General features: G+C 40.2%; 1 pseudogene; it reads right to left on the minus strand.

The window, feature by feature from the left end:
• Positions 1-1,409: 1,409 nt before the first annotated feature.
• LOC138415850 (small ribosomal subunit protein eS4, X isoform-like) lies at positions 1,410-2,368 on the minus strand (annotated as a pseudogene).
• Positions 2,369-18,517: the final 16,149 nt, after the last annotated feature.

Below are 18,517 nucleotides of genomic sequence, written 5' to 3' on the forward strand. Positions count from 1 at the left end.
GAAACATAATAGGCAGAGTGAATTTAAGTCAGTGGTAATTCCCTTTGATATCTTAAGACTATTCTCTCTTGTTACGTGTTTCTGTTTGATATAGCAGTTTCAGATATTTACTGATAAGGGCAGGGGGTAGGAAGGGAAGCATTTTGGGGGTTAGAGATTCTGTTGTACTTCATATCACACTATAGACTTTTTTCTACATAGAAGGCTAAATTTCAAGCACTGTTTTTTTATCTCTTGGAGACTGGGTGGAAGATGTCAGGAAGTACAAATTCAGACTAAAGTTGAATTTATTGCCACTGGAATTAAAGACTGGGCTTTTGAACCATCAATATATATGCAGGAATGAAGGAAAACAAATGGAAAAGTCACAAATCCTGCGAACAGATTGTTTCAAATCTGAGGGGGATTTGTAAACCCTCTTGCTAGTTCAAGTTAATAAAATAGTTTTTAGCAAATATTCTAAAGAAGATCACGTATGTTAATTGTTTTGTATTGAAGTGAATTTAAAATAATTTTATCCTAAATGTTTATGGAATAATTAAAGGCTCTTTACTGGTTACAAACTAAAGTTGCCATCTTTATTTTAGATGCTTGGGGTTGGTCAATATAATATACACACGGAAAAGGGTCACAGAATCATTTGAATGATGATTGTATTAATAATTAGTCATGCCACATTATCTTTTTTTGACGTCCCAACTTTTCATTTTGTCTTGGAGTAGAGTTGATTAACAATGTTGTGTTAGTCTCAGCTATACAACAAAGTGATTCAATTATACATATACGTGTATCTATTCTCTTTCAAATTCTTTTCCCATTTAGGTTGTTACATAATACTGAACAGAATTCCCCTTGCCACATAGCAGGTCCCTGCTGGTTCTCCATTTTATTTTATTTTTAATTTTTTTTTTAATTTTGAAAATGTGGTAACACATTTACAGGAGACTTGGAAAATACAGAACAAGGTTACATATGGTTCCACTATATAGTACAGTTATTTTTTAAGTAGATAAATTTTTAGTTTTAGTTTCAATATCAAACTCAAAAAATTAATAGAATAAATATACAGAGAAGTAGAAGGATATAGTAGACCTGAAAAGAACTGATTCAACAGAACCGATTCAACATAACTAAGATTTATGCAAATTTCACACAACAGCAGGATACAAATTCTATTCCAGTTTCCATAGACTGTAAGCTGGGAGACATATCCAGACACATAAAACAAGGTGCAAAAATTTCATGGTCTAAAGGTATTGTAGTCACATAGAGTCTGTTCTCTTTTCACTGTGGAATTATTATAGGTTTCAATTATCCAAAGACATTTGAAAATAACCCACATATTTTCGAATCAAACAATATTACCTTCAATTAAGTATAAAGATCTTTCCAATCACATAATCTAGAGATCACTTCAGCCTGTTGACTGCCAGTCTTTTATTTCTCTCATCCAGCAAAGGTGGGATGGATCCCTTTTCCTTAGGGAAGAGATGTCTGTGGTTTGTTGCCTTTGCCAGTAACACAAATGTTAGTGAACCGGATGGCAGAGCTGTTGCCTTTGGCATCCTTCACACTAACCATATCAAAAGAACCAGGAGGTCCCTTTCTGTTGGTGATCACACCAATTCTTCCCAGCTTAGCACCTCTGGTCACCATATACAGGCTACCAGTGTTCAACTTGGTGGAATGGGTAAATCTTGTTTGTCTCCAAATCAATCTGAACGGTGTCATTCACTTTGATGAGGGGATCAGGGAGGTAGGTGGTATGAGCATCATGAGTTACCAGATGAGGGATTCCTTTTGTGTCCAAAAAGGTCTTTCTCACTTGGCACAACTTGTACTTAGCTTCCTCAGGTGGACTACAATGAACAGCAAAGGGACCCTTGGTGTCATAGAAGAGAGGGGAATTCTCTCTGGTCTTGTTAAGGCTGATGACATCTATTAATCCAGCAGGGTAGGTTAGGTTACATCAGTTTGGATCTCTGCCATCAGTCTTTTTTTTTTTTTCTCTCTTGTATTTATTTATTTATTTGGTTGCACTGGGTTTTAGTTATAGCATGGGGGGTCTAGTTCCCCGACCAGGGATGGAACCAGGGCCCCATGTGTTGGGAGCACGGAGTCTTAGCCACTGGACCACCAGGGGAGTCCCTGCCATCAATCTTAATAAACTGTCGCGCATGCAGATCTTCTTCATCTCCTGTCAGAGCACACGCAAGTCTGTTCCTTAGAAAGTGATGAGGGGGAGACTTTCCCCCAGGCATGTGGGGACCGGTAGATGGACAAGGAACAAGCACATGGATCAGTTTTTCAGCATCCAGTGCTTTGGAGTTGCTGCATGCTTCAGATACTTCCTGAGACACTGAGTCATGGCAGTGCTAACCATGGAAAGAGCATTCTTTAACCCTTTTCAGCTCACCTAAACTTTCTTTGAAGTCAACTTGGTTCTTAAATTGACGTTGTCTTCTCAAAGTGTAAAAACAGAAAAAATAATTCCTGATAATTGAGGTCCATTCAAAATTGCAAATTCAAGATTTCAGTGTCTCCAAGTATAACCAGAAGAAGTAAGCCCCTAAATTTTATTCCTTCATTCATCCTTTTGCTCATAATTTGATCAGTTTTCATTGAGTACCATCTACCTTCTGGGATATTTGTTAAACTCAGGATAAACTGTGGTCTCTTGGGACTTCCATGTCATTAAAATGCAATGCTGTGTGATAGCTGTCATCCTGAAGATAGGCACAAGTGTTACTGGAACACTTGCGGAGGTCACCCTTACTAGATGAGGAAATTTGCGTTGGTTTTTGGAGAAAGTGGCCTATGAGCTGTAAGCCGAATAGGAGCAAGCCACGGAAAGAGCAGGGAGTTACTGTAGTGACATTATATGTTTGGGAGCAGCTGGTTCAATGGTAGAGAGGCACAGCTGAGCGAAAATTCAAGCGAGTAGCATATATACAGTGGAATATTGAGTAAGAATAGTGTGCGGCAAACGGAAGACTAGGATAGAGCTTTGTATGCCTCACTAACTTGGCATTCTCTCCTAAAAGTACTTCTAAAACCTTTGAAGGGTTTTGACCGTTGGATTGGGGTGATCAGATCTGTGTTTTGAATGACAATGCCAGTATGAGTGTGGCAAATAGATTGAGAATAGGGTATGAGAACTGTGGTCTGGAATCAAGTTAGAATTGTTACAGTAATCCAGGCAAGAAGTGATGAGGTCCTGAGCTATAACTGTTAACTATTTCCCAAAGACATAAAAATAATTCTTTTTACTCAATTCTGGGCCAGATATTTAAAACAGTTACAGGAAAGCAGAATACCAATTTATAGGCAAGGCTAGTTCTTTTTATTTTCTTTCTCATTAAAAAAAAAATTAGTGCATTAATGCAATTTCAAAGCATATGGTAGTTTAGAACTTCCTAAGGAAAAAAAAATAGACAAGTTGATATTAAATCATCCATGCTTACAAATGGACTACTCTCTTTTCAGACAGCCCTCTGCAGATTAGAGTGAAATGGCTTCCCTTTAGCTCAGCTAGTACAGAATCCGCCTGCAATGCAAGAGACCCTGGTTTGATTCCTGGCTTGGGAAAATCCTTTGGAGAAGGGATAGGCTACCCACTCTAGTATTCTGGCCTGGAGAATCCCATGGACACTGGCAGACTACAGTCCATAGGGTCGCAAAGGGTTGGACATGACTGAAGCAACTTAGTAGAGCAATCTGTAGATTAATTAGAACCAAGCCTATACATTTCAATAGTAACATATGTTCTGTTATCTGCCAATCTATTTTCAAGGCTATATGAGTATGATTGTATGCCACCGTGAACGAATGAACAGGAAAGATCAAAGTCATTTGATCTGGTTCTGTGGTTTATAAAATTCAAATCAATATGAAGAGAAAATAGCAGGCATCAGACATCCATCTATGCTTGTACCAGGTCATACACTGTAATTCTATCCAAGTACAAGTTTCCATGGTAAACAGGGCAAGACTTGCCAACACTTCATAGGCTTCCAAAAAGAAGCTATGTCCTCTTGGGAGAACTTTGTAACTGGAAAAGAAAATCTTCACAGATGAAATCTTCAGCAAAATCAAGTCACAGACTGTGTTTCTGCAGCAGGCCTTTTGCAAACATCTCATCAACAAATATGGCACTGGCAGTGACCCGTCCTAGGGTAAAGGTGGTTTATAAAATGCTCCTGCCAAACCTTGTTTTTATTTGCACACGGCTTCCTAGGGGAAAAAAAACCCCAAATATCTGACTTTGAGTTGAAATTTTCCACGTTTCATCCCAATCCAAAGGTTACTTTAAAAAGTTTTTTTTTTTTTTTGGAAAGTTGAATTAAAGTCAAGTGAAATTTGTAAAGTTTAGTCATCTGAAGAGGTATGTGTACACAAAGATCTCAGTGAGTAACACAAAAAAATTACATTTTCCTTTTGCTGTGACGTTTGAAAGACTAAATCCTTTTGGCTCTTTTTTTTGAAACCCTGTCTCAGTTACAATGACAGGAAACCAACCATTTTTTTCAATTTATTCAGTTTTTTGCCTAGGAAGAACTAATAAAATTTGTGGTTGTTTGTCGTGCTCAGACCCTCAGTCGTGTCTGACTCTTTGTGACCCCATTGACTGTAGCTGCCAGGCTCCTCTGTCCACGGGGTTTCCCCAGGCAAGAATACTGGAGTCGGGTGCCATTTCCTCCTCCAGGGATCTTCCTGACCCAGGGATGGAACTCTTACATCTCTAACATCTCACATCTCTTATGTCTCCTGCATTGGCAAGCAGATTCTTTACCTCTAGGGACACCTGGGAAGCCCCATTAAAATAAGACTTTACATATTAAATCCACTAGTAGCAAAAAAAATTTAGAATGTCCTCACATACACATACATTTGATAGAAAAATATATTTACAAATCATGAGCATAATTCAAATGAATTCGACAAATCTACTAAGTACCAGGCACTGAAAGTTCAGTGTTCCAGGTATATAAAGCTGAATAAGGCAAGTCCTGCCCTCCAGAAATATATTATTTGGTAGTAGAGATAAGAGTAATAACAATGGCAATACTGTAAGGCAGAATACAGTAAGTGTGGAGGTATAAGCAGAGTGATGTAGGAACACAAAGATGGAGAAATTAATGTTGATTGGAGGATGGGGATAGTTTATTCTGAGTTTTGAAGAACTGAGAATGGTAAAGATCAGTGAGTTGGGAAGGACATTTCAGACTAGAGACCAGTGTGAGCACATGAATGGAGGTTAGAGATGGGACTAGTCAAGGTGGCTGCCAAGTTGGATATGACAGAGGACGGAGTAGAAAATCAAGTTACGAAAAGTTGAAAACTTAGGCTCAGAGTTTCTCAGTGGGTGTGCTACTGGTTTTGGGGGGTGAATGGGTCTTTGCTGTCTTAGGGAGTGTTTGTCTTCAAAAGTCATCAGTGCTCCATGGCATTTTGACCAATGAAAAGAATTCTCAAATATTTTCAAACCCGTCCTGGGGACAGGCAGTATCAACCCTGCGGAAAATGTCTGAAGGTGGCCCTGGGTTCCAAATCTGGGGGCAGTCCTTAATTCTGTAGGTGGTGAGTATCTACTAAGACAGTTCTGACTAGAGCAAGGGCCTGAGCAGCCTTGGGATTCAGGACAATAATCTCTGGAGATTGAATCAAAGGGAAAGAACGGGATAATCAAGTCAGTCTCTTCCAATAGTCTAGAGAAGAGTCAACGTGGTTTTGAAGTTAAGACTCTCATCACTTTCATGCTTGAAAACATTAATATACATTATTATGATTAATATCTTCATTGAATTTGTTGCAACATTGCTCCTGTTTTATGTTTTGGTTTTTTAGCCACAAGGCACATGGGATCTTAGCTTCCCAACCAGGGGTGGAACCCACATCCTCCGGATTGGAAGGCGAAGTCTTAACCAGTGGACCACCAGGGAAGTCCCTATTATTATTTTTGCCTCTGCTACACCATAGCACTGCCTTGTAGAATTCTTTGTGCTGTAGCTGCTTTCCTGTTATTTTTCTTTCCCCAAATTAATATCATATGGTAAAGTCAGTATTACAAAAACAAGACTTTTAGAGGGTGATCAAAACACCCTCTCTACAACAGACTTTCTAATTATAGCATAAACACGTCGGGGTGTGGAAAGCTCTATTTAAAAAACAAGACAGAAAGAATGCTGTTTCTCTGTTTTGTTTTAGATAGTGTTTGGATTCTTTCACTGCTTGAGAGGTTTATTTTTTGTTGTTGTTGTTGTTGTTTTCTTTTTCTTTCCCTCTCTCTTTTTAAAAGAAAGGCTCTGTTGACAGTAGACTGAAAAGTTTTGAATCCCAGATGTCAGTTCAATGGAAACTCGAAGTGGATAGGCAGATGGAGTCTTTCAGAAGCACCACCAGTTGCCAGAACAGAAGACAGTGCCCAAGGCAAGGGAGGCAAGTAGGTCGTGTTGCTGCTCGGATGTGTGCTGGTGATGGCGAGGGGTGGGGAGCACGGCTGCCCCACGGAAGCCCAGTCTGCACATCTCTAAAGGGCGTCCCAAGTCAGCACAGCAGCTGAAATCACATCCTCTAACGGGTCCTCTCTCATCTACATTGCTGCCTTCTTGTTTCCCCAAGGGACTTTGAAAGGGACCCACCCCAGTATCCTTGCCTAGGAAATCCCACGGGCAGAGGAGCCTGGCGGGCTATACAGTCCATGGGCTTGCAAAGAGTTGGGCACAACTTACTGTCTAAATAAAAACAACAAATATTGACAGAGGATCAACCACAGATATGTTATGCTTAACTTTTTTTTTTTTTTTTTTTGGTAAAAAAATCCTCTTCAGGAAACTTTCAGGTGTTTTTTTGTGGGAAACAAAATGGGATTTCAGGCCTCATTAAGCAACTGAAAACTTGTACCACATCTACAGAGAGGCTCAAGGACTTGAAATCACAAATTCGAATCTGATCTGAGTCATTAGTGAGGCTCTCATTCTCCAAACCTCATCTGAACTTTCAACGAGGTTCCTGTTAAGGGTCTCTGAAATGGGCTTGGGCCCCCACTCATATATTCCAGGGCTCTATTCCCTTCCGTTTTTTCTTGTGCAAAATTGTTAATTATTCTCTTCATTGAAGAACATACTGAAAAAAAAAAGATTATAACGTTTTCAAAATTTTCCTGATACTTTCCATGTTATAAAGCATTTATATATATAATATATATTAACCCCTTAAATACTTTGAAGCTCAGAGGACTAAGGGACTTACCCAAGGTCACAGAATGGAAATCCCAGAACTCACATCCAGGTCTTTTTGACTCTGAGCTCATGTGTTCCCTCAACAGTTTGCTACTCAGTTACCAGCACTTTGACCCCTGAACTGATGGTAAGGAGGGCCAGAATTTCTGAGCAATATGATCTCCCAGTTCTGACCCAGGAATCAGTTACTTCAAATAATGAGAATCAGTTCAATTGGCAGTTTCCAAAACTGTCTTTTAGAAATTGCTATTATGGCAACAGCTTTTGTGGTTCATGACCCTCAGTAGCAGGAGAGGCCAGTGGCCCGGCTCCTGGTGCCCCTTCCTCCCTACGTGGAGTGACTCAATGACTCCCAGCAGCATTTTCTCCTGGCTGTGGTAAACTCCCAGTTGCTCCTGTCAGCAGCTTTTGAAAGGTCCTCTGGGTCATTCCATAGTTTCTTGCTTCCTGGCATAGCTCCTTGCAGCGTCACCATCTCAGCACCACCTCTAAGGGCAGACCTCAGTTCTGGTGTTTGACAGCAACTTGTGTCTTCAAATGAGCCCTCAAAGTGACTTAGGGGAAGCAAGGCTCCATAAGGGTCCACAATGTCATGCTGGGATTTGCTGGACTCTGAGACAGATTTAGGTCTCCTGAGTCTCCACTGGTTCAGAGTGAGTGCCTTGACCTTCTTTCAGAAATCACGTGTGTTGCCTGTAAAATTTTCTCTACATGATCAGTCCTCCCTTATTGTGTGGTGAGATGAGCCCCGGAAACCGCCCTAGGCATCTCCAAAGACTTTAGCCCTCATAATTTTCTAACAGTGACCCTGGGTTATGTAGAAACTCAAAATTTGTCTTCATAACCACTTAGCAATATGAGTAGGGTAAGGTTTATTTAGGGCTTGCACCATGCCAAACCCTAAAGAAAGTGTTTAGTTCAGTCACTCAGTCATGTCTGACTCTTTGCAACCCCGTGGACTGTAGCCTACCAGGCTCCTCCATCCATGGGATTTTCCAGGCAAGAGTACTGAAGTGTGTAGCCATTTCCTTCTCCAGAGGATCTTCCCGACCCAGGGACTGAACTCAGGTCTCTCACACTGTAGGCAGACGCTTTACCGTCTGAGCCACCAGGGACGTCCCTAAAGAGCTGGACCACAAAGAAGGCTGAGTGCCGAAGAATTGATACTTTCAAATTGTGGTGTTGGAGAAGACTCTTGAGAGTCCCTTGGACTGCAAGGAGACCTAACCAGTCCACCCTGAAGGAAATCAACCCTGAATATTCATTGGAAGGACCGATGCTGAAGCTGAAGCTACAGCACTTTGGCCACCTGATGCGAACAGCCAGCTCTTTAGAAAAGACCCTGATACTGGGAAGGCAATAGGAGAAGGGGGCTGCAGAAGATGAGATGGTTAGATAGCATCACTGACTCAATGGACATGAATCTGAGCAAACGCTGGGAGATAGTAGAGGACAGAGGAGCCTGGCAGCCTACAGTCCATGGGGTTGCAAAGAGTCAGACAAAACTTAGTAAATGAACAACAACAAATCCACGCCAAGCACGTAAGTGCTTTCTATTAACTTTTAAAATCCTCATAGCACATTCCTGAGGAAAGTCCTGTTTTAAGCCCCATTCATTTACTATTTTTTAATTTATTAAAAAGACTTATTTTTGTATTTGGCAGAATGGGGCCTTGTTTGTGGCATGCAGGATCTTTGATCTTTGCTGCAGTATGCAGGGTCTCTTGGCTGCAGAATGTGACTTCTTAGTTGCAGCAAGTGGGATCTGGTTCCCTGACCAGGGATGGAACCTGGGCCTTCTGCTTTGGGAGTGTGGAGTCTTAGCCACTGGACCACCAGGGAAGGCCCACTCCTTTTAAAAACAGGGAAAAGGAGACTTACAAAGTTAAAAAATCTGCTCAGGAGGTAATGCCTCCTGGTTCTTTCTGAATTCCAGAAATTTTTCGTGAATAAAGAAGAGTATATCACATTAAAGAATTTGAGTGCCTCCCTTATCCTTGCAGAATGTCACATTTTCCCCAAGGACAGATATCTTTAAGCCTCACGTGGTCTGAGCAGAAAACTTCTGTGGCAGATACTTCTTTTCTCACCTAACAGTCCTTCCTGGTTCTTCCTTACCAAAATGAAAAGTTAGTCACTCAGTCATGTCTAACTCTTTGTGTTCCCATGGGCTGTAGCCCACCAGCCTCCTCTGTCCATGGGATTCTCCAGGCAAGAATACTGGAGTGGGTATTCCAGTATTCCCAGATTCCCCTTCTCCAGGGGATCTTCTCAACCCAGGGATTGAACCTGGGTCTCCTGCATTGTAGGCAGATTCCTTACCACCTGAGGCACCAGGGAAACCCCCTCCTTGCCAAAGTCTCTGGTTTTGTTCAAATGGCAATGTGCTGTGGAGCTTCAAGGGATTGGATCCTTGTTGGCCTCACTCAACCACAGAGATCCCATTCTTCTTTGCATATTGGGTATAAGAGCAGGTCTGGATGAGTTGGGGGATCTTTGAGGCTCTTCTAGACAAGATGTTCCTGTTTGAGTGAATACAGAACCACGTGAGGAGAAAGCACCTTGTCCTCATTCTTCCCTTCCTGCTTTGGATAATGCTGAGCGAGGAGGTGATGCCTGGGGCTCAGAGAGCTTGCGGCCATTAGATTACAAGCCTAAGGATAGAGAGCAATGATCTGTGGCTGGCAAAATGGGATAATAATAATAATAATAAAAGCCTGGTTCTTTTTAAATGACATGGAGCCTTCAAATTGATCTTGGAATCACTTCTGAATTTCTCATGAAGTTGACAATAAATGTCCTTTTACTTGTGCCAAGGCTTCACAAAATGTGAGAAGTATGTGCCAGTCTGAAAACTGTTCTTACTGCTCTGTAAAGAGATAAGAACAGAAAATTGAGAATAAGGGCTTCAGTACTACTATACCTCATTGTTGTTACACTGGTGACAGCAGATTTGTTGAACGAGGTATTGACCAGCCCGAGATGGATTGGAAATTAAAACAACAGCAATGCCCCAGGGAACTTAGTTGATAATTCAGTGGACTTTTTTTTTTTCTTACTGTTAGCTAAGAGTATTCTTAACTCTTAAGAAGTTTGTGCTCACATGACTGACATACTCTCAAATTTAAACCGATTTATGTCACGTGGTAGAGACCTAGATACAGTTGAACTTTTTGCTTAGGGGCTGTCTTAACAAATGTGTTGTTCTGTTTGATCTGATTCTTCTGTGGTCATCAAGCCACTTCAGGTAAAGCAGGGTGGTATGGACTGGTCACTTACTAAGTATAGCAAAAGTATAATGCTGACAGCGTTTAGCTCAGGGCTCTGTCATGCAGTCCCTCAGGGGTCCCTCCCATCCAACCAGCCTGTCATTCCTCTTCTTCTCTCTCCTATTCGTGCTTTTACTCTCAGCCTGACATGAAGTCATCTTTAAGAAGTGTTTGAAATATTTTTATTTTTTCCTGAAGTATAACTGATTTATAATATTACATTATTTTTAGGTAATCACTATAGCATAGTAATCCAGTATTTTTATAGATTATACGCCATTAAAAGTTATTATACCTAAGGTCATATCCATGAAATATAGTCTAAAATCAATTATATGGATGCTAAATCAACTCTAAGATTTAATGCTCAACCACTGTATAAAAGAAGTTAGAAAATAAAGAATTTCCATATTAAAAAGTTATTACAAGATAATGTCTATGATTCCCCGTGCTATACCATGTTTTCTCATTGCTTATGCATTTTGTACATAGTAGTTTGTGTCTGTTAATCCCTTACCCCTAATTTGTTTCTCCCTCATCCTTCTCCCCTAGTAACCACCAGTTTGTTTTCTTTGTGTGTGAATCTATTTCTGTTTTGCATTTATGTTCATTTGTATTTTTATTTTAAAAACATATTTATTTATTTATTTGACTGCTTTGTTGCAGCATACAGGATCTTTCATTGTGGCAATCAGGCTTTCTAGTGTGGCTCACAGGCTTAGTTGCCTTGCAGTATGTGGGATTTTAGTTCCTCAACCAGGGATTGAACCCACATCTCTTGCATTGCAAAGTGGATTCTTAACCACTGGACCATCAGATAAGTCTCTATATTGGTCTTATTTTAAAATTTTTGTTTGTATAATTTAAACAAAATTTTATGCAATTTTAAAGGTAACTTTCCGTTTAGTGCTTACAAAATATCATTATATTCCCTGCATTGGACAATACATCCTTGAATCTGTCTTATATCCAATAGTTTGAACCCCCCATTTTATCTCCCCTCTGTTCCCCACCCCCCTGCAGCTGGTAACCACTAATTTGTTCTCTAAATCTGTGAGTCTGCTTTGTTTTTGCTTTATTCACTAGTTTGTTGTATTTTTTAGATTCCACATATAAGTGATATCATGATATTGTACAGTATTTGTCATTCTCTGACATTTCATTAAGCATGATATTCTTTAGGCCCATCCATATTGCTACCAATGGCAGCGTCTCATTTTTCATGGCTGAATAATATTCTGCCATACGTATATGTTAGTCACTCAGTCATGTCTGACTCTTTAAGACTTCATGGACTGTAGCCTGCCAGGTCCCTCAACCCATGGAATTCTCCAGGTAAGAATACTGGAGTGGTTGCCATTCCCTTTTCCAGGGGGGTCTTCCCAATCCAGGGATTGAACCTGGGTCTCCTGCATTGCAGGCAGATTCTTTACCATCTGAGCCACCAGGGAAATCCCTTATACATATACACCACAATCTTTATCCATTTGTCTGTTCATGGGCCCTTGGGTTGCTTCCATATCTTGGCTATTGTAAATAGTGCTGTTATGAACATTCTGGTGCATGTATCTTTTCAAATTAGAGTTTAATGAGATTTTAGCAAATACATTTCCATAAAGCCACTTAAAACTTTGCAACTTTAGGAAAATCACTGACCTCTTTGAATCTCAGTTTGTAAAATGAGAATAATATGACACTCCCACTATATAAATAATAATAATAATAACTAGCACTTATTGTGTGCTTGGTGCAGTTTCAAGCCCTATATGGGTATTACTACATTTAGTTCTCTTAATGACTTTACGATGTATGTGCTACAACTTTATCTCACTATACAAAGGAGAACTGTGATGAGGTGACAGGGCCATGGTTTGAATCCTGATGTGCCCACGAGAGCCCTCCTGCTTGACCACTATGCTGTAGCTCCTTATTGTAAGAAATTGTTAATATTATCTGATGAAAATATTTGGATCAAAAAAATAGCTCATCTAGTGATTTTGTCTGTGTGAACCACCCATTCATGTAATTGCATATTAATATGATTAAATGTTTAGAAATGAACCATTTCAGAGAATCAAAAAAGGAAAAGAAAAAAAGAATCAGCTGGAATATCTGGTTTCTGATTGATTTCCTATTCAGAAGTTTCCTAAAAGTAAACTTAATTATAGTGTTGATCTTGGTAGATTAGAACATGTGAATAGCTTGGAGTATTTTGCCAACTGGACCAACCTTTTTCAGGTTGATCCCTCAGTCACCAGAGGCAGTGGAAAGATCTACTTTATTCCTTGGTAATCAGCCTGTTTGATGGAAGGCAGGGCTAAGTCCAGGAAACATATAAGACCTGGATCAGAGGAGTTGGCCTTCTATGCTGACTCTTTCACTGCGTGGCTAAGTGACATTGGGCAAATCACTTAACCCTTTCAAGTCTTTCTTTGCAGTGAGGTTCAAATTGAAATAATAGAGGTGTAAGTTGCTTGTCAACCATAAAGCCTTGAGAACATATTTTTATATTTTCTATTTATATCGGTGCCTAATCCCTCATATAGACACTGTGGTATATTTGGAAGCAGTAGTATTCTTCAGTGAAAATTCCACTCTCTCCACAACAAGTGATCTGGGTTCCAGTCTTACTCTATACCCAACCTTCTGCAGCAATATTTTCTTACCTGGAAAATGAGGGGTGTGTGTGGATGGAGGGTTTCTAAACGATCTCGGGGAACTTGTGCCATTTCATCATCAAAAGTACTGAGATATTTTCTCTTCCTTTTGCTTTTTTTATAATTTTATTTCTTTTTTGGCTGCACTGGGTCTTTGTTGGTGTGCACAGGCTTTCTACAGTTGTGGAGAGCAGTGGCTACTCTTCCTTGTGGTGCCTGGTTGTGTCGTTGTGGTGGCTTCTCTTGTTACAGTGCATGGACTGCAGGCGCATGGGCTCAGTAATTGTGGATGCCTGCAACGGCACCCCACTCCAGTGCTCTTGCCTGGAAAATCCCACGGACGGAGGAGCCTGGTAGGCTGCAGTCCCTGGGGTTGCTAAGAGTCAGACACGACTGAGGGACATCTCTTTCACTTTTCAGTTTCATGCATTGGAGAAGGAAATGGCAAACTACTCCAGTGTTCTTGCCTGGAGAATCCCAGGGACGGGGGAGCCTGGTGGGCTGCTGTCTCTGGGGTCGCACAGAGTTGGACACGACTGAAGCGACTTAGCAGCAGCGGCAGCAGCAGCAAACTCTAAAGCACAGGCTCAGTAGTTGTGCCGCCCAGGCTTAGTTGCTCCTCAGCATGTGGGATCTTCCTGGACCAGGGATCAAACCTGTAACTCCTGCATTGACAGGTGGATTCTTTAGCACTGAGCCACCAGGGAAGCCCTGAGATATTTTCTTCAGCTATTTATTAACAGAGGTTGCTACTGTTGCATTTCCACATAGCTGAAGCACATCTAGGAAAGACAACAGAAACTGTTCTTTTGACTCATAGGAACAGACAGCCCAGCTATGAATCAAAAGGGTACCACACAGACACCCTTCAGATGTAGTCTGCCAAGGGAAGGAGCTTGTGTGTGTGTCTGTGTGCTTGGAGAACACCCCAAGTGCCTCACTAGGGTGGACACTGCAAGAACACAGAGCTGTGAAGAGATGTTCAAATCCCAGGATGCAACTAAGGTTGGTAAAATGTGCCCTGCTTAGACTGTCAGAGCTACAAAGGTCAGCGTGGACAAGGAGGAAACTGAAATTCAGAAGGAACACATCAATTGCCTGAGGCTCCACAGAAGATCAGCAGTTAGCAGGCTGGAACCCACTTCACCGAATTCCCAGGCCAGGGGTCTTTCTATTGTGCCATGCAGCCTTATTTACAAAGATGACATTGACAAAATTATCCGAAGGAATCACTCAAAGAAATCATTGCAAAACACCCAAAGAAGACAAAACCCTTGACACACTCAGATGATTTATGTTTTTCACTCGTCTGAGACATGTGGATATTTTAGCAACACCTTCTTTTGACTGACTTAAAATAGGCACACATAATCAATAACATTCCCTGCATCATTGCTGAGAGTTACACATTATCGTAAGGAAAATATTGTGATATCAAGCTGATGAAACTTTATATTTGAAAGATCTCTCTTTTTGATGATCTGATTCATAGACATCTGCAGCAGCTCTCTAAACGAAGTCTTCTATTTTGTGTGAAACATAATATAAACATTTACTCCAGATCAACCAGAAGGAAAGGCATAGTGGTGAAAAAAATAATTGAAGGGTAATGGCATGTTTAGACCCAGTGAGACCTGAGGTTCATGGTGAGCTATTAGCCAAATATGAGTCTACAATAGTTTATTATAAAAGCAAGTATTATCCTTGGACATTTCCAATGGAGTAAGCTGTATTATAGCCAGAATTATAGTATTATACTCAGGAGTATAAAGGACTGTTATAATACTGCTATTATACTCCTATTATATCCAGTGTTTGTCAGTCCTTTAATTTAGCTTTGAGACTACTTTTGTACTTCTCTTCAAGTAAATTCAATAAATGGCAAAGGAACAGTAGAAAAGAAGAAGCTCAGTGATTAAAGCATTGAGAATAAAACCTTTGAATTATGTGATAGATTATTAGGGAAGGTGTTATTAGCTGCTAGAAGAAGAGGGACAGTCATAGGAGGTATCAGAAAGAATACCTAATTACAAGATTCAGTGAGAATTAGATGGTAAGCCAATAGCTAACATTTATTGAGTACTTATGTTTCAGGCACTGTGCTAAGTACTATTCATGAACAATCCCATTTAATCCTCATAAAAATGTAAATGGGAGTATTGCCCAGAAGTATGATGGGTTTTAATGATAGAATTTGTCTTTATGACCAGTCATAGAGATAGGAGGATTAGAAACTTCAGGCTTTTGTTTCAGCTATTTAAATACAGTGAAAATCTGGTTGTATTTCAGTTTATTAGGAGCTTGCCAATGGCATTGGATGCTGTGGGTATAATTTCTTCCTATACCAAGTGGCCAAACTGGACTTCTTTACAAAGAACCTTTCGGCTGAAGGACTTTTATTCTTTATTGTAGTGTTTTCAAAGCAAGGATTCCTTACTTTTGAATGCCAGATGCACAAAAACTTTGTGAAAATGAATGGTTGACTATAAACTCAAGCTTACTATTGCTATTTTTAAACTTTTTATTTTATACTGGAGTATAGCCAATTAAGAATGTTGTGACAGTTTCAGATGCACGGCAGAGGGACTCAGCCATACATGTATATGTATCCACTTTACCCTAAACTCCCCTCCCATCTAGGCTGCTGCTGCTAAGTCGCCTCAGTCGTGTCCGACTCTGTGCGACCCCAGAGATTCTCTAGGCAAGAACACTGGAGTGGGTTGCCATTTCCTTCTCCAATGCATGAAAGTGAAAAGTGAAAGCGAAGTCGCTCAGTCGCGTCCGTCTCTTAGCAACCCCATGGACTGCAGCCTACCAGGCTCCTCCATCCATGGGATTTTCCAGGCAAAAGTACTGGAGTGGGGTGCCATTGCCTTCTCTGCCCATGTAGGCTAGGCACTCCTAAATTGAGAGAACAGGATATAAATTATTTAGGGCCTCATAGCTGGCAGAAGAAAATGCAAAACCTCTCTCGAGAAACACTTCTTCAACCTAGGGTACACAAGATTTTCATAGATAAATCCACAATGAAGAGAAGTTCATAACCCAAAATTATAAATACTAGAGATCCTTATGAGTGACAGTGCATCAATTAATAGAACTATCAGGTGGAGACTATCAAATCCATATACTTAAATTGACACAAAAGAAGGAATAATATCATAAAGCATAAGATTCTGAAAAAAAATAGGCATATCTTAAAACTATTAGAGATGGAAGTGTATAGACACTGAAGTGAGTTGATAGGTTAACTATGCTGGCTTATAACTAAAAAGAGAGTTAGTATACCAGAAGATAAATCTGAGGAAATCAAAAAAAAAGAAAATGTTGGAAAATATGAGACATCAAGAGACCTTGAAGATACAAGAAGATGAAACATATATCTACTAGGGGTTTCAGTGCTAAAGAATAAAGAGAATGGTGTATAGGTAATATTCAAAGATAGAGAAACTAAGAATTGTTTCATTGATTTTTGTTGTTGTGGTTGTGGTTGACTAAAAACATTAGTCCTAAGACTCAAGAAGCTTAACAAAATTCTTGACAAAAGAAGTAAAATAAATCCACATCGAGACCCATCTTAATGAAATTACAGAATATCAAAGACAGAAAAATATAAAGGCCAATTTAGGAAAAAACACAAGTTATCAACAAAGGAATGATAGTTTAACTAGCTGGAGATTTCTCAACAGGCAATGATGGAAGTCAAAGGACAGTGGAAAAATATCTTCAAAGTCTTAAGAGAAAATAAACATTAACCTAAATTCTATAGCAAATTAAACTTTGAGAAGAAAATCTCCTCTCCCTCTAAAACAATATCTTCAGACAAAATAAAGCTGAAAGAATTTAGCACCAAAGAACCTCGCTGAAGGAACTACTGAAAGACTGAAAGATGTAATTCAGAAGAAATAAAATTGAACTAAAAAGTGTAAGGAACGGTGAGCAAATGATTCTGTTTCCTCTAACTGCTGCTGAATGTCCAGTGGCTTCCACAGGCTAGGCACTCCTAAATTGAGAGAACAGGATACGAATTATTTATATAAATTATTTATTGACAGCACCTGAGTGTGAAGATAGGCTAAGGAGATAGGATGCTATTGTTGCGCTTGTATTTTTGTCTATGTGTAACACATTTCCCTATAGGCACAGCATTGCAGATAGTGATGAGGTTCCCATGCGGGCCTTTCAAAGCCTATTGAACTCAAATGCTACCAACATGGAACACTATCTGAAGAAAGAAATCCTTGAGTCCAGAAGGAATGAAGCAAAGAGCTTAAGATCCTTAAATTACCGAGTCTAAAGCCCTAGAGTGATGGCAGTCAGTTATGGGGATAGGAGCAGTGAGTCCATGAATATCAGATTCCTAACGGAAATTCTAGATTCTTTCCGTGAGGAAACATGCATTCTTCCCTGGACTCGAATTAGAATTTGCTTTTTCTTTAGTGTTTACGGACAATAAAAATGGAGGAACAAGAACTTTGGGGAAAAAAACATCACCAAGGATGACATGATTGCTAATAAGCCTTTGGATTTCACATAAAGGGTCCTTTTAGGCAAATACTTTTTTAAAGGCCTAGCTGAGTTGCCTGAAACACACTTTGGTGCCCAATCGTTTTTCTGGAAAGAAACTCACCCTTGGACTGATGATTGGGTGGTTATGCAAATATGCAAAGCCCAGAAACCCTCTGGATGGAAGGAATGCCTGAACCCAGCAGGAGGTGGGCACTGCCAGTCTTGAGAAAGGCAAGGAAACAACAGGTGTTCTTGGTTGGCACCAAGGGTCGCTGCTGACAGTCTCATAAAACATTTACAAGGTTGGCCAGTGCTGGGGTAGAGCCCGAGCCAGGGCAGGTGCAGTGAAAAGGCAAATTCCAGGGCGGCTGAAAATGGAGAGATTGTAGCAAAGAGACAGCCAAGTAGAAAAAATAAGTTATCCTGTACCCGCCTCCACGCCCACATAGACATGAAATACGTGGGCTCAGGTTTCTGCAGGGCAAAATGGAAGTATGAGAGCAGTAAGTTAACTTGTTTGGTGTGAAAAAGACTAGAAAACAGCAAAGGAACACAGAACCAAGAGCTATAATGTTAGTGTAGTTCTAACAGAAGCTTTTAACAGAAATGCAGTTACTTGACCGTAGAAAAATTAACTTTTTGATCAGATTAAAGCTATTGTTTAGCATGGTGTCATCAAATGGAATAAAAGATCAAGAAATCATTAGAGGGAATTCCCAGTGGTTAAGAGTCCACACTACGGGCTCCATCCCCGGTTGGGGATCTAAGATTCCACAAGCTGCGCGACTGGGCAGGAAAAAAAAAAAATATCATCACGGCATGCTTTTCCATAAAGGATTTC

Source organism: Ovis canadensis, chromosome 12 (assembly GCF_042477335.2).
Source record: "Ovis canadensis isolate MfBH-ARS-UI-01 breed Bighorn chromosome 12, ARS-UI_OviCan_v2, whole genome shotgun sequence".
NCBI classification, from domain to species: domain Eukaryota; kingdom Metazoa; phylum Chordata; class Mammalia; order Artiodactyla; family Bovidae; genus Ovis; species Ovis canadensis.